Genomic DNA, 25,982 nt, shown 5'->3' with positions numbered 1-25,982 from the left:
GATTTAGTATCTGCTATGTACCAATATTCCTATACCCAAAGCCTATGCTCCAGTTCCAGGGGCTATTGGGTTCTCTTTCTAAGAAGGAAAGACCTCTCCTAGGAGTAGAAACCAGGAGGGATGGGAATTCAGGGAAGCCTGGAAGGATTTGCATGAACTGATGCTGAGCAAGATGAGCAGAACCAGAAAAACATTGTACACCCTAACAGCAACATGGGGGTGATGATCAACTTTGATGGACTTGTTCATTCCTTCAGTGCAATGATCAGGGACAATTTGGGGCTATCTGCAATGAAGAATACCATCTATATCCAGAGAAAAATTTGTGGAGTTTGAACAAAGACCAAAGACTATTACCTTCAATTTAGAAAAAAAGTTATCTCATTATGTAATTTTGCTATCTCTTATACTTTATTTTTCTTTCTTAAGGATATGATTTCTCATCACATTCAACTGAGATCAATGTATACCATGGAAACAATGTAAAGACTAACAGAGTGTCTTCTGTGGGGGGGTGGAGGAAGGGAAGCAAGAATGGGGGAAAAAATTGTAAAACTCAAAATAAATAAAATCTTTCTAAAAAAAGAGATCTCTCCTAGGGAAGGAAAGGGTCAGAAAACGTGGATCATGCTTGCTTGATCTGTATTTGCTAGCTGTGCCCATGATAAAGATTTGAAACTGGCAAAAATCTTAAAGATCATCTAGTCCAAACTCCTTATTTTAAAGATCTAAAGAAACTGAGACCAGGGGGTCTGTTATTTGCTCAGATCTCCCAGAAGGTAAATAGCAGAGCTAGAATTTTAACCCTGCTTCCCTGACTTCAGAGCCAATGGCAGTGATGAATTCAGACATGCACACATTCCCAAACATTTCCCAATTACAACTAATTCCATTCCCAACCAGATGATAATTGATCATCACCCCATGTTGCTGTTAATGTTTATAATGTTCTTCTTTCTTCTCACTTCACTCAGCATCAGTTTGTGCAAGTCTTTCCATCTGTTTGTGTTTCTTAATCAGTTCAACTATATTCAAACTCTAGGCAAGATCAAGATCAGGGCTAGAAGCATTGCTGCATACACTAATGGATACAATTGACTTTTTTTATCAGTATGTATAAGAACTATGTGTCATTTCAACCTACATAATTACCCCTAACTCTTGAGTTCTAGGATAATATAGAGGTATCTTAACTAAGAAAGAGATTACCTAGGTGCTGCTCTGGAAGTATGGTCCTAGACTGGGACAAACCATCAGTAAATATAGATGCAAAATTTAATAATATGACCAAATAAATTGATTAATTAGAAATAGCATGACAGAAGCAATGCAAAGTAAACAAATATCAAGGCTTGACCAGACTTATCACAAGACATTAAATAAGGTTATGTTTATTGACTAAGTAGAGGAAAATCAAACCTTAATTTTCAAATGATAAATGACCAAATGTCATGACCCGATAATTCTCAAAGGAAGCTATCAAGTTATATTTTTAAAAGCTCCAAATCACTAATAATTAAAAGAATACAGATTAAAGCCAACCATAATATTGCACTCATCAAATTGGCAGAGGTGACACAAAGAAAAATAATGAATGTGGAAAGTGTAGAAAAATACATGGACTGAAACTCTGTTGATAGAGAGCCATGAATTTATTCTATTTATTCAATCACTAAACTGAATCTGCCCTTAGAGTCAGTTAAGTCAACAAGTGCTTTAAGTGTGTTACAGGCTATGTGACCTTGGCAAATCACTTAATCCTATTTGCCTCTTTTCCCTCATCTGTAAAATGAGCTGGAGAAGGAAATGACAAACTAGTATCTTTGTCAAGAAAATCCAAAGTGGTCATCACATGAAAAGGTGCAAAGGACTTATTGCAATAGAGGGAAAGAGGGGAGGAGGTGACAATCGCCTGAATCTTACTTTTATTAGATTTTGCTCAAAGAGGGATTAACATACACCCTTTGTTGAATTTAGACATTTATCTTACCTTTCAAGTATTAGGAGGGGAAAGGGAGGAATTGATAGAAGGGAGGGAAGAAAGAAGGTGGCAAAAGAGAGGGGAAAGAAAAGGGAGGGTGGTGGATAAAAAGGGGGAAACACATTAAGAGAGGTGGTATTCAGAAGCAAAACACTGGGAAGCAGGGATAAGTTGTAAGAAGTGGAAAAATACAAATGGAGGGGTGATAATATGGAGGGGGTGGCTAGATGGCATAGTGGATAGAGAACCAGCCCTGGAGTCAGGAGTACCTGAGTTCAAATCTGGCCTCAGACACTTAATAATTACCTAGCCATGTGGCCTTAGGCAAGCCACTTAACCCCATTTGCCTTGCAAAGAAAAGCCTAACAAATAAAATAAATTTTAAAAAAGCATTAGTAATTATAACTATGAGTGTGAATGGGATGAACTCTTCCATTACATGGATGTAGAGAGCAGAGCTACACATTTGAAGCAGAGAGATACACAGGTAAAAGGTTGGAGCAGAAAACATTATGCTTCAGTTAAAGCGAAAAAAGCAGGGGTAGCAATCCTTATCTCAGACAAGCAGTTGCAAAAATATATCTCATTAAAAGAGATAAGGAAGGAAACTATATATTCTTAAAAGATACCATAGGCAATGAAGTAATTTCAATACTAAACATGTATGTACCAAGTGGTATGGTATCCAAATTCCTAGAGAAAAAACTAAATGAGTTATAGGAAGATCTAGATAGCAAAGCTCTATGGTGGGGGACCTCAACCTTCCTCTCTCAGAATTAGATAAATCTAACCATAAAATAAACAAGAAGGAAGTTAAAGAGGTGACTAGATGACAGACCTATGAAGAAAAATTGAATGGGGATAGAAATGTATACATGGTACCTACACAAAAATTGACCATGTATTAAGGCATAAAAACCTCATAATCAAACGCATAAAGGCTGATTGAATTGAATTGAATTCATCCTTTTTTTTGCAAGGCAATAGAGTTAAGTAATTTGCCCGAGGTCACACGGCTAGGTAATTATTAAGTATCTGAGGCTGGATTTGAACTGAGGTCCACCTGACTCTAAGGCTGTTGCTCTATCCATTGCACCATCCAGCTGCCCCAAAATTCATCCTTTTTAGATCATGAGGCAATAAAAGTCACATGCCATAAAGGACCATGGAGAGATAGACCTAAAACTATTTGGAAACTATTTTAAAGAATGAGTAGATCAAATAACAAATCATAGAAAGAATTAATGATTTCATCCAAGACAATGACAATAATGAGACGTCATACCAAAATTAATGAGATGCAGCCAAAGCAGTTATTAATCAGGAGAATTATATCTTTAAATGCTTACATGAATAAAATAGAGAAAGAGGAGATCAATGAACTGAGCATGCAATTTAAAAAGTTAGAGAAGCAAATTAAAAATCCCCAATTAAATGCCGAATTTGAAAATTTGAAAATTAAAGGTGAAATTAATAAAGGCAAAAGCAAAAACCAAATTGAACTTATAAATAAAACTGAATTGGTTTTATGAAAAAAACCAATAAAATAGATAACCCTTTGGTAAATTTAATTTAAAAAAAGAAAACCAAATTACTAGTATCAAAAATGAAAAAGGTAAATTCACCACCAATGAGGAGGAAATTAAAGTAATAAGTTGGAAATATTTTATCCAAGTGTATGCCAATAAATTTGATAATCTAAGTGAAATTGATGAATATTTATAAAAATTTAAATTTCCTAGGTTTAAAGAAGAGAAAATTAAATACTTAAATAACCCTACCTCAGAAAAAAAAAATGAGCAAGCCATCAATGAACTCCCTAAAAATAATCTCCAGGGCTAGATGGATTCATGAGTGAATTCTACCAAACATTCAAGGAACAATTAGTTCCAATTCTATATGAACTATTTGAAAGAATAAGTGAAGAAGGAGGTCTACCAAATTCCTTCTGTGACACCAATATGGTTCTGATACCTAAACCAGGAAGAGTTAAAAGAGAAAGAAAATTATAGACCAATTTCCCTAGTGAATATGGATGCAAAAATTTTAAATAAAACATTAGCAAAGTGATTATACAATGTTATTACAAGGATAACACACTATGATCAGGCAGTATTTATACCAGGAATGTAGGGTTGGTTCAATGTTAGGAAAACTATAAGCATAATTGACCATATAAATAACAAACCTAACAGAAAGCATAAGATTATCTCAATAGCTACTGAAAAAGCTTTTGACAAAATACAGTACCCATTCCTACAAAAACACTAGAGAGCACAGGAATAAATGAAATGTTCCTTAAAATGATAAGCAATGCCTATCTAAAACCATCAACAAGCACTATATGTAATGCAGATAAGATAGAAGCATTCCCTATAAGATCAAGGTTGAAACCAGATGCCCATCATCATTGCTATTATTCAATATTGTATTAGAAATGTTTACTTTAACAATGATAGAAGTATAAGAAATTGAAGGAATCAGAATTGGTAATGAAGAAACAAAACCCTCACTTTTTACAGATATACCTAGAGAACCCTAGAAAATCATCTAAAAAAAACTACTAAAAAAAAAAGCAATTTTAGCAAAGTTGTAGGATATAAAATAAACCCATAAAAGCATTTATATATATATATTACTAACAAGATACAGCAACAAGAGATAGAAAGAAAAATCTCATCTAGGTGATCTCTCCATAATATTTCAAAAATCTTAAAATTATGACTCTAACTAAATTTTCGAGACAGGACCCAAAGAAAGATCTAGTGAGGCAATTCTCCAGACCAAGGTAACCTGGAAAATAGTGAAAAGGCTCCACTCCACAGGGTTAGAGTGGCAGCCAGAGTAAAGAAACTTCAACCTTCAGGAGGTAGCCCCAGGATGCCTGGGAGCAGTGGCTCATGGCAGTGGGGAAAGTTTACTGACATACACCCTGGAGAGTACTGGGCACAACATGGAGGATCAGCAGGGGACCTCTGCCAGAGCGAGGGAGTGAAGCCCAGGCCTTCAGGTTGGTTGCAGCAAATTTCATGGTCAGCATAATGGTGGCTGCCACAGCAGCCCAGACCCAGGAAACAGAAGCAGGCTTGGAGCCAGCAAGCAGGGGCCTCCAGGCAATTGAGCCCTGATTACTCAGCCCACCAAAGGTAGGGAAGACTTCCAAGGTCTGTCCTCTGTACCTGGAACAGGACTCTGGGACTCTGACCACATTTAGATCCTGATCATAGTCTAGGCTGCCCATAGAACAGGGCCCCCTGCAACAGTCCTGTGGCAGTCCAGGAGGACAGTCAGAGCTTCACACACTGAGATCCTTGTTGGGGGGGGTTTCCCAATAATACTCAAAATCTCAGGAAGCACCTCAAAACCAGGCACTGGCTGGAAAAATGAGTAAACAGAGAAAAAAGAGAAACACCATTGAAAAATACATTGTCTATGATCCCAAGAAGGATCAAAATACTCAGTCTGAAGATGAGGAAGCACAAGCTCCTGCATCTAAAGACTCCAAGAAAAACAGAAATTGGGTTTAGGCTATGACAGAGATCAAAAAAGATTTTGAAAATCAAGAAAGGGAGATAGAAGAAAATTGGGGAAAGAAATGAGAGAGATACAGGAAAAACATGAAAAAGAAGTCAGCAGCTTAGTCAAGGAGATCCAAAAAAATGCTGAAGAAAATAACGTGTTAAAAACCGGCATAGGTGAAATGAATTGAACAGTCCAAAAAGTTATTGAGGAGAAGAATGCTTTAAAAAGCAGAATTGGCCAGATGGAAAAGGAGATAAGAAAGCTCTCTGAGGAAAACAAATCCTTTAGCTATAGAATGGAGCTAAAGGAAGCTGATGACTTTATGAGAAGTCAAGACACAATACTTCAACACCAAAAAAGATGAGAAATTAGAAGAAAATGTGAAACATCTCATTGAAAAAATAACTGATCTGGAAAGTAGATTCAGGAAATAAATTCTAAATTATTGGGATACCTGAAAGTTATGATCAGGGAAAAAAACCTTGATCTCATTTTTAAAGAATTCCTGCAGGGAAATTGCCCAGACATCCAGAGGGCAAAACAGAAATTGAGAGAATCAGGGGGCAGCTAGGTGGTGCAATGGATAGAGCACCAACCCTGGAGTCAGGATTTCCTAAGTTCAAATCTGGCCTCAGACACTTAATAATTACCTGTGTGGTCTTGGGCAAGTCACTTAACCCCATTGCCTTGCAAAAACCTAAAAAAATGAAGTCAGTGGCTAAAAGGGAAATGTACTGGGAGTAAGAAAAAGGAGAGGTGGAATAGGTAAGATATTTCCTATAAAAGATTTTTTTTTATTGCAATGATACAGAAGGGGGGGAAGGAGAGGGAATGAGGAAACCTTTGCTCTCATCAGAGGTGGCTCGAAGAGGAAGCAACATATACACTCAGTGGGGCATAGACATCTGGAGTAAGAAGGAGAGAGGGGGGATGGGGGTGATGGAGAACAGGGTGGATCATGGGGGAGAGTGCTCAGATATAGCACATTTTCTTTTTTACTTCTTGCAATGGGCTGGGATTGGGTGGCCTGTCCGGGACCAAGGGGCTGGGTGGTTGCTGGGTCTCAGGAGTGGTATGTGGGCTTGGGACCTCTTGGCCCCAGGGCTGGTGATCCATCTGCTGTGCCACTCAGCTACCCCACAGCACATTTTAGAAGAGGGACAGAGTGAAATGAGAGAGAAAATATAGTATATGGTAGTGGGGAGGTATGGATGGAGGGAGTTGCGATCAGCAATGGCAACCCTGGAAAAATATGGAAGTAATTTTTGTGATGGACTTATCATAAAGAATATGATCCACCAGAGACAAAGCTGGTGGAACACAGACTGAAGTGTAGTGTCCCACTTCCTGGACTCTTTCAATCTTCCCCAGGCAAGTGTTGGAGGGGTGGGAGACAAGGATTACCTAGGAGTCAAGCACTCCATCAAGATCTCAAAGTGCTCCACTTGCTCCATTTATTAACCAGAATAAAAGTGCTTAAATACCTTTCCAGTCTTTAATCCACTTCCACTCCCGTGGTACTTAACCAAACAAGATCCTGATGCTCAAAGGCATCAGGTGATAATAATTTACAGTATTCCCAATACACAATGGTTCCCAACACTGAAGCACATTTTTTTCTTTTTCTTTTACTTTATTTCTCATGAGGGTCTATATTTTGGGGGGGGAGGGGTGTTACGTTTACTCTTAAACAGGAATATTTTAGTAATATATAAAAAATCACTTATACAAAAATAAAAAGTAAAATAAAATAACTTCAGACAACATAAAATACTTGGGAGCCTTCCTGCCAAGGCAGACTCAGAAATTTTATGAAAACAACTATAAAACTATTCCCACAAATAAAATCAGATCTAAAATACTAAGAAAATGTTAATTACTCATGGGTAGGTTGAGCTAATATTCTCCCTAAAGCAAATAACTTATTCAGTGCCATACCAATCAGAGTTCCAAAAAATTATTTTAGTGAGTAGAAAAAATAATGATTAATAATACAGATTCTGTTAATATCTTGGCTTTGCTACTTTGACAAGATATTTTAATATTTTTCTCCTTTGAATTGAATATTATTTTTCTCTTCTGTAATTGTTTTATTGGAAACTCCTCAATTTCAAGAAGTCCAGATAATAATAGGGTTTCCCTTTTTGATTAACTTTAATAAAATTTCCCATTGTTGTGTGTTCCACATACTGAACATGTCCCCCTTTTATTTAACCAATATGAACGCAATCTCTTTTTTATTTCTAATGTTCTTAGTAATTTTCTATTGATTATAACCTTTTTTTAAATATGTATAAAGCTTCAAGTAGCTAATGGAGAATAACTATAAATGACAAGGACAAAACTAAAAGGATGAATGGCCACCCTCAAATAAGACTGCATAGCTAATACTCCTATTGGATGAATGTCACAGGACAAGCCTCTGTTGAAGTCATCATTAAATCTTACCATTTCTACTTTCACAAAATCTTTCATATACATCCTTTTCTCTCTACCACCCTAGTTGAGCTCTCTTCACCTTTTGTCTATCTTATTGGTTTTTCTGCCCCCCAGTTCTCTACCCTCAGTTCCCAAAATGATTTTTTAAAAATATAGATCTGTCTATGTTATCCTGGTACTCAATAAATTCCAATAAACCCATATTTCTTTTAGAATCAAATAAAAAAGTCCTCTTTCATTTGAAGTCCTTTACAGCCTGACTCCTTCCTGCCTTTCTAGTCTTTTTGTACATTATTTCCCTCCTTTTCCTGATTTTCTGTGCTTTAAAACATTTCTAATTTACTTCTGGTTCATCTTGCAACATCTCTCATCTCCTACAACCTTCTTTCCCTGGAATAGGCTAGCATCTCTATAGCCTATTCTTACTGCAATATCCCTCTATAAGGCCTATCTCCCATTGATGAATTTCTCCTGGAACCCTTATTTTGTGGAAATGCCTAGGCCAGTCTCCCTTATTCCTTTCCTAGTCCCATTTCTGATTTTCTGAACATCATGCAGCCCATGACCTAAGACCTAATAAATATGAAGATAAGATTTTGAAACTGACTCCAAGTCCATTGCCCTGTTTACCCATTACCCTTTATTCCCCTATATACTATATTACCTTCTACAGAATGTGAGGTTTGAAATAAGTGATAAAGGAAACCAAGAAAGCTAAGAGGCAGAGAAGAAAAGAGAAAGCATTCTTGGAATGGAGCAAGTCAATCAATGCAAAGACATGGAGATGGGAGATGGAGTGTTCTATGAGAGGAATAGCAAAGTAGACTGATGTAGGGGGATCGTAAAGCCCCTGGAGGAAGAAAGGATTGAAGGAAACAATCATTTATTAAGAACTTGATAGGAACCAGACTGTATTAAGCACTAGGGATATAAATATGAAGAAAAATAAAAACAAAAACTCCTTACTCTCAAGGAATTTGTATTCTAATAAAAGAAGACAAACAAAATGAAGCTGCAAAGGGTTTCACAGGGCCATGGCTAGAGCTTTGCCTTAAATGGTTTTGGAAGTGGAGGGGCTAGGTAGTGATAACCTCTGATTGGTATGGAGTTGGCTGTTGGTAGTTTGGGGAAGAGATTCTGGAAAGGCATTGTTCCAGGAACTGTGTCTCTCTGGCTTATTATCCTTCCTAAAAAGTGGTATCTAGGACTGGACAGATATGGTCTAAAGACATGGTTGTGGTTGGGTTGTGAGAGAGGTGGGAGATCTGGTTATTCTTCTCAACAATGAGAGATGTAAACAATGAAAGTAAGAGGCATATAACAAAAGTAATAAAGTCTTAATATACTGTCAAAGATTAAGTTCATTGATGGGATCTAGGATGGATGGGAATATGCTGTACCAGGGACTGTGCTAAGCACTTTGCAAATGTTATCTCAATTTGATAATGATCCTTATGACAACCCAACAATGGAGGCACTGCTGTTATTATCCCCATTTTACAGTTGGGAAAACTGAGGTTAAATGATCTGCCCACAGTCACAGTCAGCAAGTGTATGAGTGGATTGAAATTCAGATCTTGACTCCAGGGACAGAGTTCAGGTTCAGGTTCAGCTATTACACCACATGTTGCCTCCAAGATTGGAAAGGAATTGGTCATTGGCTAAAGAAGATTGCCCATATCCTAAATGACGCTTAAAAGGCAAATATAACATCCCTGTAATGGTTATACTGTTATACGTTTGAAGCACCTTTGCTAGTCAGTCATCTATTTATTAGGCATCTTCTATGTGCCAGTCAGGGGATACAAAGAAAGCCCGAAAAACTAAGCCCTTTTCCTAAGGAAGTCACTATCTAATGGAGGAAAAACAAGAAGTAATAGCTATGCTCAGATTGAATATGTACATAATCTGAAGGCAATCTCAGAAGGAAGGCACTAAGTTTTATGATGATTGAGGAAATTTGGTAAAAATATCTGTTTTTCTCTCCCTATTCCCCTTTCCCCACTTCCTACAAGACAAATCCAGCAACCAAGAAAGCAAGATGTTTATATATGTCTACATTCACTTTGGTGGGGGGGGGGGGGGAATAAGGTTTATGTTTAGGATTAAGAAGAATTTTTTTGAATGACAATGGACAAAAGAATTTTTATGGGGGTGCTATATCCCAACCTTTAGTATTCTTTCCACCTTTGGACATATGTCCAGACAACAATTGTCTCTCATCTTCCCAGACCCCTCCAAAAGAGGCTTTGAGAAACAATAATAGCAGAGGAGTGAAACAAGGTAGATACTCCTTTTCTTAATTATAGAATCAAAAGTATTATTAGGTAGGAAGATACCTCAACTGCCATTTAGTCCAACTTCACTATTACTCCATGTTCAACAAATTGTGATTCAATCTCTCATTGAAGACCTCAAGTACATTGATTCCATTGTACTTTTCTACATTAAGAAGTTTTTTTTCTGACATCAGACCTAAATTTCCCTATTTGCAACCCATTGCTTTTTATCCAAACCCCTTGGGCCAAAACAATGTCTAAGTCTTCTTTCTACTTGGACCCCTCTCAAATAAAGCTATTGAATTTCCCTCCATTTCTCCCAGGTATTGTCAAATTTCTCCTCCCTGAATTTAATCTCTTCACAATTCCAAATCCCTCCAAATCACCTTCACGTTCACTTCAAGTGCTCTTTCTCCTTTAACCTTTTCCTAAAGAAGCAAAAACTAGAAAAAAAGTGCATGGTCTGAATTTCACTCACCTTCATGTTCTTAACTTTCAGCTCTCCCACTAGAGCCCTGCTCTTTCTTACCTCCATGCATTTGTGTATTCAATTTTCCATCCCTGAGACAGATTTTTTTCTACATCTCTAATCATTAAAATTTTTCCCTTTCAGAGTGTAGTCTGACACATTTCCTCTCTCCACATACTCATGTCTCTCTGTTTGACTTCTCCTATTTATTTTTCTTTTTCTAACTGATTATCCTGATGATAGTTCCACATCTGGTACTAAAACCATGTTCCAATACCTGCCAGTAAAAGTAGTTCCCAAGGTGGTTAAAAATCATTCTAGTCTCAGATAAAACTTGTTGGCAAAGAGATTAAAAGAAATGAGTAAGGAAATTCTCTGAGATCTCAACAATTCACTGCTAGAGTCTTAGAACTGATTTTTTTTAATGCTCCTTATCCCAAAGGACTCAAAAATCAATTGATTTAGGACAAAGTAAAACTCAAAGTGGCCCAGGTCTGCCCCTTATCACTTCTTTGTTCACAACAGTTTTAACTGTTCCAGTGATGTGAGCGCAGAGGTTGGACAAAAGCTACTCGAGTTTCACCAGTCTCTGGGACCACAGTAGATTCTTATTTGTGCCTTTTCCTCCTCCTAGATCCTTGAAGATAGAGACGGTATCATTTTCCATATCCTCATAGCTAGAGTCTTCTGCATAGTACCACTTAATAAGTGGTCACTTGCTTACAGTCGATGTGTTAAAGACCAACATGAAATAGTCCCTACATTCAAGAAACCAGTGTTCTATTAAACTGAAGAAGTCTGAAAACTCAATGAGTGAGACAGGATTTGGAAAGAATAGAGTTAAGATTTCTTTAAGCTTTAGTGAATATGATCAAGGATTTATTTTTGGACAGTTTTAAGCATGAATCTAAATTCTCAGGCATTGTCCATAGGAGGACAAAATATTCACCTTAGGTGAACTGAAATAGCCTACAATGAATTCCAGATATTCTTTTGGTGGGTTTCTGCCTCTTCATCTGTCTTTTCATTAATTTCACATGTTTTTAGAGTCGATCATCAGTTTTCATTAGCATCCAACCTTCTGACAATAAACCCTGGAAATGAGTTAGACAATTAAGGACAGACCCATGGTCAAATACAAACCTAATGTCAACAAAGAAGAAATAATAAACAAAAAGGAGTCTGGGTGGAGATCAGACAGTAATAAGCTATCTTTGTGCTAAAGACAATTTCATGAAGAAAAAAAGAGAAAAATCTAAATCAAGGTTTTCTTCTCCCAGTGTTTTTGAACATGTACTTCTAGGACTTTAAAGATAGAACTAAAAAAAAGATAGAACTAACAGGTTAATTTTAGTTACTAAGTAAGTTAGTAACAAACTGCACTAAATAAGGAAGGTCTAGATATATCACAATCTTTTCAGTTTGTTCTGACCATGTGTTTACCACCTTAGATTGAAAAGGGAGAAAAACTCAAAGTGAGCAAAAGTGGTCAGAGAAAAGCAAACATGACTTCCACATAATTAGACATTTGCAGTGGATCAAGCATTTTCTAGGGACTCAGACTGACCAAGAACATCTTTACCTTTAAAGGCATCCAAATGCAACTACAATTTGGTTTAAAACTTAGTTCTCATAGCCAGAGTCATTTTGAACCACATTATATCTTCACTGCTTTTATTATATGCTTCCCTGCTCCTCTTTACCATCCACTTCCCCATACAGTCTTTTTATTTAGAAGAAATAGGAGTAAGTGAACTGAAAAGAAGGGGAGGAAACTGAAAAAGGAGGAACGAAATCATCAAAGCATAGCCTGAGGAGAGTATGTAGAGTGTAGATAGAACTGAGGCACCGCACTTTATGTCCTTTGACTAGGTGAGAGAGGAAAAGGAATATAAATATTTTCAATTAGCTTTCTGTCTCTCACCACTTTGGGAGAGGGTCATTCATGAAGGGTAGCTGAGAACCTGGCTACAATTTTTTGAAGGCCCTCTTTGTATTTCTAGAGAGGGAAAGCTTAAATATAACCTGACAGTTAACTAGGGCTATTTGTCCTGAGGTTATCCTTTGTTCTTTGCCATAGCATGACATCATTTATAGGAAACATTTAGAATGTGACAAAAATAAGCTCATTTTTATCTGGAGATGATTTTTTAAAAATAATTCAGCAACCCTGGATAAACAAGATATAAGGTTAAACAATGCCAGTTCACCAGGCAGAATGAGGCAGTGAAAGGAGAGGAAACGAAGAAGGCATAAATTCATCAGAGAGCTAGAATTTATAAAGCTCTTTGAGGTTTGCCCATATCAAAATTCTGTCCCAGAATATTACTTCTTAGGAGGGTTGGTGAACAAGCAAGTCTTCAACTACTCATGATTATATTCAGGGAAATAGTGCCATTCACTTGTGATTATGCTAATGACAACGGCATGCACCTGTATCACTTCTGACTCCTCTTTTAGGATCTCTGCCCCCCCCCCAAATCCATATTCTATCATCATCATACAGTTACTCCTTGTATCTAGGAAATACTACATTTCCCATCAGCTTCCCTGTTGAAAAATGCTCTATTTTGATAAACATATATTAGTATCAGGTTTGTTCTCTTACTAACTGAAGGTATAATCTTTGTCTTCATTTTTTGCTTCTCTAGGAAGGTTGATTGCAAAGTCCGAGTCATGTCAATTGTCCAGTATAGAGATGAGGTGTAGGAATCAGCTAACTGATTTAGCATACCATAGAGGGATCTGTCCCCAAAGAAATTCAATTTTAACATTCATCTTCAAAACCCAAATTCTTTAAGCTGTTTCTAAGTATGCCCAGTCCCTAGCTAGCAATGTTAAGTGACTTTTGCTCCTGGATATTCTTTCCTTTTGGGGTTTTTGTGATATCACTCTCTTCTGATTCTCCTCATCTGACTTGTTTCCCTCAGTCTCCCTTTCTGGTTCATTATCTATATCCCATCCACTAACTATGAGTGTTACTAAAGTTCCCTTTCTTTTTCCCCTCTCTAACTTCTCTGTGTAATTCCATCAATTCCCATGGTTTTAAACATTATTACTATGCAGAAGCCTCCCAGATCTACATATTCAGGTTCAACCTCTTTCTCAGCTTCAGTCACATATCATCAATTGATTATTGGCATTTTAATGGGTTGAATCAGAGAAAGTTTTCTCAACAAATCAAAAGCTGAACAAATTATCTCTTCCTCCTCCCCACTTCCCTAAACCTTCCCTCTTTCAAACTTCTTTATTTCAGAATGGGTACCACATTCTTCCACTCTGGCAGGTTGGTAATCATGGTATTATTTTGGAATCCTCAGTCTTTCTCACTCCACTTATCCAATCAGTTGTCAAATTACACAAAAGATCTTATATATGATGCCCCTCTATGGCTACCACCTTTATTTAGAACTTCTTTAACTCAACTAAATTATTATCTCAGCCTTGTAATTCACCTCTATGCCTCATCTCCCATCACTCCAGTTCATCCTACATACTACTGTCAAAATAATTTTCCTTAAGCATAAATACTGTATCATTCCCTACCCAATCTAGCGGCTTCCTATTGACTCCAGAGAAAATAGGAACTTTCAGTTTCTCCTTTCTTTTTTTTTTTTGCAAGGCAGTCTGGTTAAGTGACTTGCCCAAGGTCACACAGCTAGGCAATTGTTAAGTGTCTGAGGCCGGATTTGAACTCAGGTACTCCTGACTCCAGGGCGGGTGCTCTATCCACCGCACCACCTAGCCTCCCCCAGTTTCTCTTTTAAAGTCCTACACAACCTGGCCCCACTCTATCATCCCAGTCTCACTGGACATTATTCCCCCTCCCAAATACTACCATTCATTCAAACTGGACTTCTCTCTATTCTTCAGATGTGACTTCCCATCTTCCATTTCCATGCCTTTGTATTGATTGACACTCATACCTGGAATGCATTCTCCCTTTACCCCTGCTTTATGGAGGTCTTCTTCTCCTTTAAGATGCAACTTAGGTATCTGCCACCAACATAGTGAGCATCTGGGAGTGGGGATGACTCCATGAGAAGTTGCTGTACATCCAGGTGAGGCAAGATAGAAATACTCTCTGAGTAAGATGCCATTATTATACCAGATTATACAGATGAGGAAACTGAGGTCAAGAAAGGTCAAGAAAGTGAATATTTAAGGAGATATAGGTTAAAAAAAGTATCAGAGTGGGGCAGCTAGGTGGTACGGTGGATAGAGCACCGGCCCTGGAGTCAGGAGTACCTGAGTTCAAATCCGACCTCAGACACTTAACAATTGCCTAGCTGTGTGGCCTTGGGCAAGCCACTTAACCCCATTGCCTTGCAAAAAAAAAAACCCTAAAAATGTATCGGAGTCAGGACTTGAACTCAGGTCTTTCTATCTCCAAGTACAAAACTCTATCCTTTTTGATTCTTCGCTGCCTCTAACATGGGGATACGGACTAGAACTTGACCAAGGACAAACTCAAGAGAAATGAGGAATGTCCAGAAGAAGGGTGTAACTCCACAACAAAGACAAGAGAAAAGAGTAGCTGGATACAAAGACTACAAGAGATTAAAAAGTAAAATTTAGATAGTTGGGGACAAATGGAAGGAGAATAAATTAGCTTTAAATAGAAGATGGAAATTTTTACTATGTAGGGGATTTCATGGAAAATAGAATATGTTAAATATAACTTGAGTAGCTGAATTCAAATCTGGCCTCTGGCACTTGAGACTTACTAGCTATGTAACCTTGGGTAAGTCACTTAACCTCATTGCCTTGCAACTCCCCCCCAAAATTTCTATGACTCAGTAAGAAAGTCAAAGCATTGCAAAACTAAAGACAACTATAAAAGCCTACATTATAAAGAACTATACATTTTAAAGATTTAAGAATTCTGGTCAATACAATGACCAATCATGATCCAAAGACTAATAATGAAATATATTTTCCACCTATTGGAGGAGTGGTAGACTATACTTCACAATGGGATATATATTTTCATTTATGAGCAATACAAAAAGTGAGTCGTGAAGGAAGACTTTTTTTTCTAAAATAGAGGTTTGGGAGATCAGACAACAAGCATGAAAAGGAAAGTTTCGTACCTTTGCTTCTAAAGCATTTTCCCAAGTCTCCCATAACTCCTTTCCAAACCAATCCAATCTAAGAAAAGTTTATTAAACACCTACAATGTATAAAGCAGTGTGCTAGGTGCTATGAACACAATGACAAAATGAAAAATCAATACCTTCCCTTAAGGGGCTTACATTCTAGGGGGGATATATCATATAAATAAAGTAGATGTGAGATAATTTGAGGAGATAGAATTAAGGAGATCCAGAAATGCTTTCTGAAGGAAATGGCCTGAGAGGTGTCTAAATGAAAACTTTCTTTCCTTTTTTTCAGTGAGGCAATGGGATTGAGTGACTTGCTCAAGGTCATGCAGCTAGTATCAAGTATCTGAGAACAAATTTGAATTCAGATCCTCCTGACTCTAGAACTTTATTCACTGTGCCACAGGACAATCTGTGCCAATTATAAAGTAAGCTTGTGACTTTATATTCCTTTTTCTTCCTCTTTCCTGCTCTCTGTCATTGGAAAATTTCATCGACACAACAGAAAAAGAAACACAGGTCCTATCAACAATGAAGGGAAAACAATTGAAATGTGTAATAATAGCATTTATGGAGGACAGAGATGACATTACTCGAGACCTTGAGGTTTGCCAAGGGCTTTATAGATATTGTCTCATTTTTGTCCTCACAACATCCCTGATAAGTAGGTGCTTTTATCACTTCAAGAAATTGAGGGACATAGAGATTAAGAAACTTGCTTAAGCTAGTATCTGAGTCAGATTTGAATGAGTAAAGTAGGTGATCATTTATTCTGTAGTACCCTGTTTTTTTTAATTTGACTTGGATAATGAACAAATAACAAATGATTTTAGGATAATCAAATAGTAATGATTATATGATTTTTGACTAATTAAAACAAATATTATTTTAGGGAAAGTTTAAAAGAAAAAATAAATCTAGCTATAGACACTTTAAAACATAATAAAAGAAAGAATTCATATTAATGTGTTAGGAAGCAATATGGTCTAAAGGGGAAAGATCAAAGGGATAGTGTTAGGAATCTTGCAAATAACATTGTGAATCTAGGATAACCTTTCCATACTTTAGGTTTCCCAATCTGAAAAATAGGCAACTTGAGATTTGAAAAGTCATTTCAATGATATCTTCATATACTCATATCTTGGTTAAGTTAATGGATGTTCTGCTACTCAGATTGAATCTGATTAATAATTTTAACCTACTTCAAAGAAACCTTGAGAGAAATTCTAATAAAAGCACATATAAATGCAATTGGTTAAAAAAGCACAAATAAACCAACCTACAAATGCCACAAAAAACCAATAAAGTCTCAAATGTTAACTAAAAAAAGGTTTATATAATGTAATGACAAAGAGTCTTAGATACTTTTTATGAAATATTGCATCCCACTGAGAAAAACAAACAATCTTGATCACACACACTGAGCCAAATTCAAACCATTTGCCCTCCCTGTTTGTCTCCAGACTCTGGCTCAGCTCTTAGTGGGCTAGAAGGAAATTCTTCCAGACCCCAGGAGTGAAAAATGAGCAATGACATCTCTGTGCTCCTGAGAACCTCCTTGATGAAATCTAGTCTCCAGTCGTTGAACAGAGTCCCTAGGGTAAGGGAGTGGGCATGGGGGGTGGGGAGGGCACTGTTCTGCTGGCTTTTGCTACCTTCCCAAGCATTCCAGGGATGGATGCTGCCCAGGCTTGGACTTTGGCCACAACTTGGTACCTCTGGGAATCCTACAAGCAGTGTGAGTTAGCAACAGGAAATTTGCATTATTAGAACTGTATCTTTTGGGACCCCCATTGAAAGATATGTATGTATGTATAAATTGGTTAGTTCTCTTTAGGCCTTAAGTCATAATGCAAAAAATGGCATTTAAAAACATTTTGAATACTTTATGGCAGCAAAACTCCAAATTTTAAAGTATTATCATCAGTTACTTTGCTCACAGTGCAACCTCCTTTGGGGTTTACCTCAAATGTCCCTTCTGACCTTAGGGTCTTTCTTCAAGCTTCCAGTTATTAGTACTCCTCTCCAACTCAAATTATTTTGCATTTGCTTTGCATATATATTTACTTTACATATATTTTGTATATACTTAACTGAATACATAGTTTTTCCTTATATGATTCTAAATTCTAACTGAATATTTCACTATCCTTGAGGACAACTAGGAGTTGCAGTAGATAGAGCACAGACTTTAGAGTCAGATTGGGAGTTTGGATCCAGTTTCAGACATTTGACACGAACTAGTTGTGTGACCTTGGGTAAATCACTTAATCCTAATTGCCTCACATCCAGGGCCATCTCCAGCCATCCTGACTCATATATGGCCAATGGATCTAGATGATTCTGGTGGAAAAAGTGAGTCTGGTGACTTAACACAGCACCCCTCTCACTCAAATCCAATTCATGTACTTCATGACATCACCTCCTTGATGTTGTGGTCCTCTTAGAGATTGGAGAACAACCATCAATCAATGTCATTATCCAAAGTTATCTATCATTATCCCTAGCAAAGACTTAATCCATTGCAGATTCTTAATAAATGACCAGTTGATATGTATAGATATAAAATATATACACAATACATGCAGAACTTATATACCTATAGAGTTAAATAGATTCTGCTCCTCCCCTCCCCAATCCATAACTGTGATTCCATTGATCCAAGATGCTCTCAGGAAGGAATCTCAACCAATAAATATTGGCACCTTTTTTTTGCAATATATAATATAAAAAAGTTTCCAGGGACAATGAGAGGTTATTTGTTCAAAGTTATAAAGTCAATATGTGCCAGAAGGAGGATTTCATGATTCTAAGATCAGCTCTCTGGCCTCTCTACTACTCTCCCTACACATACATGTGCATACTACATATTCAAATACATACTAACTTCACACAACTGCAAGATGACTATCTGGAAGATTGAGTTATGGTTGCTAATTGAACAAGAGAGTAAGTAGCTATTTGATTTGCTGTGCATCAATAGAAAATTTCTTATTTCTGGGTTATGTGGGTCCTTGAAACCAAAATAAGCTGAAAAACAATTAATGAGTTCTCCTTTTCCAAAATCACACTGTTTGAAGATTTGATTCTTTCTTTTTTGCAAAGGGTTCAGGACTATTTCTGGAAAATAAACATGTGTTTTCTTTAAGTCTGTCTGTCAGAAACTTTTCCATTAGTATATCATTAATATCTCAGTAGAGGAAAAAAATAATAATTTGGGCCTGTCATTTTATGTCACTTCACCACACCACACCAAAGAGCATATTGCCTGCAGTTGTTATATAGCACACTAACTATGAGAGATTAACTATGAAACTGGAATACATTTGGATTATAGGAGAGCTTCACTTGGATAGAGATTGTTCCCTCCAACAATCTCAGCTTGCTCTGATTCTGCCTACCTCAATATATGTTTAAGTGTTTAAAGAAAATCATGTAAAAATCAAGATATTTTCAATGGTTCTGGGAATTCTTTCCCTGAGATGATTATATCTATCAAAGCATATATGTCAGAACAGGCCTATTTACATATTGGTGAATGGAATTAGTCTGATTAGTATCACATATATATTTATTATGAATATGTATAGTAATACATATATTAATATTAATATTTGTGTTTCATATTTAAGGCTACAAGGTATTAGAGTAATTAGAGCTCTGGATCTGGAGTCAGGAAGATCTGAGTTCAAATTTGACCTTAAACACTTCTAGGTAAGTGATTCTGGGCACGTTCCTTTAGCCTTCATCTGTCTCAGTTTCCTCAACTATAAAATGGGGATAATAATCCTACCTCACAGGGTTGATGTGAGGTTCAAAGGAAATATTTGTAAAAAGCTTAGGGCATAATAAAGTTGGCACACATCAAGACCTTAATAAATGCTTATTCCTTTCTCTTCCCCTATTTAGTTTAAAATCAACACACTTTTATTAAAGTTCAAAAACTGTGAGTTCTAAAGCAAGTTAATTTTTAAAAGTTTACTGTTTTAAAAAATGAAGTTTTTTATTATTATTTTTCATTTGCATTGATTTTAAAATTAAAATTTACACTTAAAGTTTAAAAAGTAAGTTTTAAAAGAGTTTTAAAGTTTTAAAGAGTTTAAAAAGTAAGGCATTAGCTTAATTATTCTTTTAAAAATGTAATAGTAGCACCTTATATTAAAAAAATCATTTTCTGAAAGCTCCTTCTCCAACCAACTGCATATCTGGGACAATAGATCACTCAGAGCTCGAGAATTCCAAATGGTTCTTTTATTTGACCCAAATTCTGCTCTCAGGTAGAAACAGTTATCAAGACCCTTCAAAAACAGTTCAAGATGTTAAAAATTGATAGTAACAATGTTTAAAGCAGGCAGCAAAGTAACTCCCCTGTGTCTCATGAGTGTCTTTTATACTTCTCTTGCCCAAAGGGCCAACATCTGGTCCCAGATCGATTTTCCAACTCCCCATCCCTGGGGGCAAAGTTAACTCCAACCTCTCCAGGACTGTATCTCAACTTCTTTAAGGGACTGTGTGTTATTAATTCATTCCTCTGCAACTCCACAAAAATCCTAGCCTACAACACCCTTCCCACTGACCTTTGATGGTCAATAGGAAAAAAGGGTCACCAAATTTCAGCTTCCCAGCTTCCCAACATTTCGACCTTGAAACAAAACTGAGAAAAAAAAGGATGATTGATATGGCCAACCGAGTAGGGCTTGCCCACAAAAGATTGGTACTTAATTCAGCCCTAACATCCAACCTAATATACATTACCTCAAGCTAAGGTTTCCTAACCAAGGTGTCACTATCTAATCCTTTATTTGCAAGTACTATGGAAGTTGCTGCCTTGAAGACTGGATGTCACAGCCAGTCTTTCCCTCAGTGATGACACTGTGGCTAGTGTTTGGGTTGGTGCTGCTTTCCTCTTATCCTGAAGCTGGTAGTGCTGTCCAAATGTTGCTGTCCTCATTATTGCCTGGACTGTTGAGGTTAAAAGACCATTAGTACCACCCACTCTTCCTATTCCTCCTCTGCTTCAGTTCAAACAAACAGTTCTTTTAGTAAAACATCATATCCAGGTAGCAGCAATTCTCAAATAAGTTTAAATATAACCTAGAGGAAAACAAATTAAAAAACCATGTCAAGAGGGTTAAAATGCAGTTTTAAAAAGCAGTTATTGAAAAGGTCCCCTGGGATCTCAGGGACTCTAAAACCTATTTCTATGCTTTTGTAGCCCAAAGCTTCTTATATTCCCCCTCAAGATGATACTCCTCAGGAGATGAGGGTGGGGTGGTGTTGTGATTTACTAATACCATTGGTTCAAGCCCCTACTTATATGATTACTGCCATATCAGTCACTTTAAACAACTAGTCTTAAATAGTTTTTAGAAAGAGTTATTTACTAATGTGGTACAAATGAATAATGGTACAAAGTATTTCAACAAAAGTCTGTGATATACTTTTCCACAACTACATATGAAGTCCAAGAGAAAGTGGGCTCAAGTTTGAAAAGCCCATGTGGCAAAGAAGTAAGTCTCCTTTCTCTCCTATTTATGGATTTCTCAAGAAGTTCCCTCTGAGTATAGGAGAGTTTCTTTGTTGAATTCCTTAGGGAAGCATGAGTGTACATCCAGTTTGTTTTGGGAATCCCAAATTAAATACTGCTTTCAACTGATCTGGGGAAACTGAGGATGCCAATATGAAGTTGGAAAGTTTAATATGCTCTAGATCCTTCAAAAGCTCCTCCTCTTGACAAAGGAGGTGGGGTCTGGAGAAAAGACCAAAGACTAAAAGCAAAGATTCTCCTTCTTCCTTAGGTAGGGATTTCTCAGGAATTTTAACTAGAAAGTCCATTTCCAGCTTGATTATTTAGAGACTATCCTGGGGCACCTCTTCAATCTATCTGAACACTATTTTTGTATAATATCACTCCAGCTGGAAGGACTGATGGAAGCCTGTTCTCACACAAGCTAACGTATAAAGACTAAAAGGCAATGGAGTCAGTTTCAATGCTACCCCTACACCCTGATTCTATGAAGTTGACTTTTCTTTCTCTGATTCTGCCAATCTAGGTGGTACATGGATTATTTAAAGGAAATCATGATGTCAAAACTTGGAGGTCTTTGCAATGCTAAAATTCATCAAATGTAAGTATTAGAGTTATAATGAATTGCTATATGAGGTAGTGAATGATTTATTATCAAGAGTATACAAGTAAAAGATAAATAATTTCTTACCAGATACATGTGTCAGAGAAAAGCTGGACTAAAGGAATTTTACTTTTCTTATAGCTCTGGTATTTGATGAGTCTATGAATTTCAAATTTCCTTTCAGTTTGTATATTATCATTGACAATCAATCAATCAGCATTTACTAAATTTTTACTTTGATTTACAAAACTTTACTAAGCTTTGAGGAGCAGCTAGATGGCATAGTGAATAGAATGCAGGACCTGGAGTCAAGAAAATCTGAGTTCAAATCCATCCTCAGAGTCTTATTAACTATATGACCCTGGGTAAGTCACATAACCTCCGTCTGCCTTATTTTTCTCAAATGTAAAATGTGGATAATAATAAAACCTACCTCCCAGGGTTATAGTGAGGAAATAACATATTGTGAGGCTGATAAAAATGTGTATAAAAATACCTTCTACATTAAGATACCTAAAAAGTTTATTTCTTTTATAAAAAAAATTCCTTGTATATGAATGTGATGGAATACTATTGTTCTGTAAGAAATCATGAGCAGGTGAATTTCAGAAAAACCTTTGAACTAATGCTAGGAAGTGGGCACAATTAGGAGAACATTGTGTACATTAGCAGCAACATTGTATTGATCATCAACTATGATAGCTTATCTCTGCACAGCAATACAGTGAACAAATTCTAAAAAGCTTGTGAGGGAAAATGATATCCCCATGGGGGGGGAACTACTTAAATTTATTTCTTTTCTTTTTCTCATGTTTTTCCCTTTTGTTCTTTTTCTTCTTTCACAACATGACTAATGTGAAAATATGTTAAATATGATTGTACATTTAGATCCTATATTAGATTATACACTGTTATGGGAAGGGGAAGAAGGGAGGGAGGTAGAGATTGTGGGTCTCAAAATCTTACCAAAAAAAATCAATGTTAAAAACTACCTTTACATTTAATTGAATAAAAAACTAAATTAAAAAAGAAATGAAATTTTAAAAAATTCCATGCCAGGTACTGTGCTAGATATGGGGATACATACAAAGAATGAAATCGTCATTACTGTTAAAAAAAATAAAGCTTATATTCTCACAGGAACCAATATAGCACAATAAACACTTATTAAATGTTTAAGAAATAAGAAAAAGACAGTACTTGCTGTCAGGGAGCTTCCAATTTAATGAGGGGAAGACCACTCAGAAAAGAAAGCTGAAAAATGAAGACTGGTGGGCAAGGGGGTGGGGAGCAGGGGGAGAAAGTATCTGATGTGCGGAGAAACATGATGATGATTAAGCTGATTCCAAAGAATGTAGCTGGTGGTAAATAGTGAGTTGCCTGAGATTCTGAGTTCTTTCCAAATGGAGTTTAGGGGATTTTTTTGTTGCTTCACTTAGCAGTTCCTCCCAGTCACAATGGCAGAGGCAATGAGAAAATTGATGTTAGGAATACTAAAGCTGTTGCAAATTCATGACGCTGTTTCTTGGTGATGAGTTTTTCCTGGGTTTGGAAACTTTTCCCTGGGTATGGGGATGCTGATGCTGATATTGATGATAGTGGTGGTAGTCAAGGGGTTAGTATCAGTAAATTCAGAATGTAAGATTATAAGTGTAACCTGCAAGTGTCTGTGAAAAGCAAGCTTGGTTAATTGAGTAGCTGAGTACTTTCCTCCTCTATCATTTTTGGGAGTCGAAAGAATTGAATCCTCTCTGAGAATATCTGCCTTCACCCATGGGCTAGCTGGAAGTGATACTTTCTCTTAGAGTGTAAGCCCCCCTCTCTCTACCACTTCACCCTTTAGGTAAGGAATCCATATGTTATGTCCCCTCCTGAGGTGAGGGACTTGGTTAGCCACTCTTACATTACAATAATGTGTTCATTATCTAGAGACAAAAGAAGATTCAGTTTAAGTTTCTACCTATGGGGAGTTTATAAAGTTATTCATCAAATAAATTAAATAACAGTTCATTTTGCCTCTAGGAGGTTCTTAGCTACTAAACTGGAAAGGAAATTGCCCAACCTGTTAATTTTATGCAGCCAAATAGCAAAGGGGCTTCCTTTTTTGTATTCTGAATACAACTAAAACATACATGGGAAGTACACATTTCTGGGTGAATTGTAAAATTGTGGGACAAAAGAATAAAGTCAATATAAAGGAATAGTTAATAAAAACAAACTGTACATGAATCCTTACATGGGAACCATATAAAGAAAGAGAAGGGACATGGAAAAAGAGAAACCTTATTCATCATTCTCAGAACCTCATAGAGGAACATTTGTTCAGTTCATCTACTTTCCCCACAGCTCCTCATTATTAGAAGTTCAAGACTCTATGACAAGGTGCAGTCTCACCATCATAGATTTCCCTTCTGTTCCTTAAGTGTCAGGGTGGAAGGATGCCAGTTGTAGCCACATTTGATGGTATTTAACACTCCCTCCCTGCTATTTCCTTCTTTCTTCTGAAGAAATTCAATTTTTATAGTTCTGTAATCCTGCTCAGTCAAGCCCAAGAAGCACATTAATTCTTCTACTTCTTCTCAGAATGAGAGAAGGGAAATGGGATTTTTAAGTCCCATAATTCTGGTTGAGAGTTAGGCATTAAACAGCATGTCCCAAAAGTCTACATGTATTTTAAGATCTAGTAGTTTCAGAAGTATAAATGCTATGAACTTACCAAAATATCATTTGATGTAATGAGATGTTAATGTTTCTTATTAAAATTCAATATAATCACTCTCTTGTACTATATAATCCTCAAAAACACCTAATTGATTTCTGACCTTTGTAAATTAGAGCAGTGGATAGGGTACCAGATCCAGAAGTAAGAAAGACCTGAGTCTAATTCTGAATTGTGTGACCCTGGGTGGGTCACTTAACTCTGTTTGCCTTAGTTTACTCATCTGTAATAATGATCCAGAGAACAAAATGGTAAACCATTCCAGTATCTTTGTCAAGAAAACTGCAAATGAAGTCTTAAAGAGTCAGATATAACTGAACAACAACAGCAACAACAGCCACAAAAGCTTTTATCAACTGACAGAATCACATTTGCAATCCTAACTTTAACTGTTCCAAAAAATGAGTTTCTGATGTATACAGGTCAATTTTGATGTGATCTCATAAGAAAAAAAATCTAATGGCAGATTTTCTATAAATCCATTGGTCTGACAAAATGCCATCCAAAAGCCAGCAGGCATTCAAATGCATAATGACAAGGTGTTCAATCTTGTTGAAAAATTGTGCTTTTTAGTAGATATATCCTCTGCAGTTTGGGGATGAAAAAGTTCTGAAGCATAGCTATGTAAGATTCATCAATTATTGTTTTCTTCAAAAAGGCAATAGCCAGGGGCAGCTAGGTGGTGCAGTGGATAGAGCACTGGCCTTGGAGTCAGGAGTACCTGGGTTCAAATCCAACCTCAGACACTTAATAAATACCTAGCTGTGTGGCCTTGGGTAAGCCACTTAACCCCATTGCCTTCAAAAATCTAAAAAAAAAAAAGCAATAGCCAGTAATACAAGACTTCTTAATGGTGCACCAAATAATAAACTTTTGGGTGTTGCCAAACTTACTGAAGCTTTTCTATATCCTAAATGACAATTGTACATCCTAAATTGTGACAATTTAACTTGGCCATTTAGGTAGAAAGTTGCTTATTCAGGAAAAACTTGTGGAGAAAGTCATTAGCATTTTCTATTTTTTGAAATCTAATCTCACATATTCTTATTTTATTAGTTAAATAGTGGTAACCTTGAAAGTATGTTTTTGGGTTTCACTGATAGAATTCTGTATACTGAAGTTTGGGAGAATTCTGTTCAAATGCCCTCTCAATTTTAGTCACAGTCTGTTTCTTCAGGCTAAGCATCTCCCCCTTCTTTGAGTAACCCTCATAAAACATGACTTCAAGGTCTCTTACCATCCTTTTCTAAAATTCTGTGTGTGTTAGGGGTACTGTCGAAAAGATCTCTCAGAGTTTCGGAGGCAGGTGGAGTCAAGATGGTGACAAGAAAGGATCCTGT

Source organism: Macrotis lagotis, chromosome 1 (assembly GCF_037893015.1).
Source record: "Macrotis lagotis isolate mMagLag1 chromosome 1, bilby.v1.9.chrom.fasta, whole genome shotgun sequence".
In the NCBI taxonomy this organism is placed as follows: Eukaryota; Metazoa; Chordata; class Mammalia; order Peramelemorphia; family Peramelidae; genus Macrotis; species Macrotis lagotis.
Note: the sequence above shows the minus strand (reverse complement) of the source record.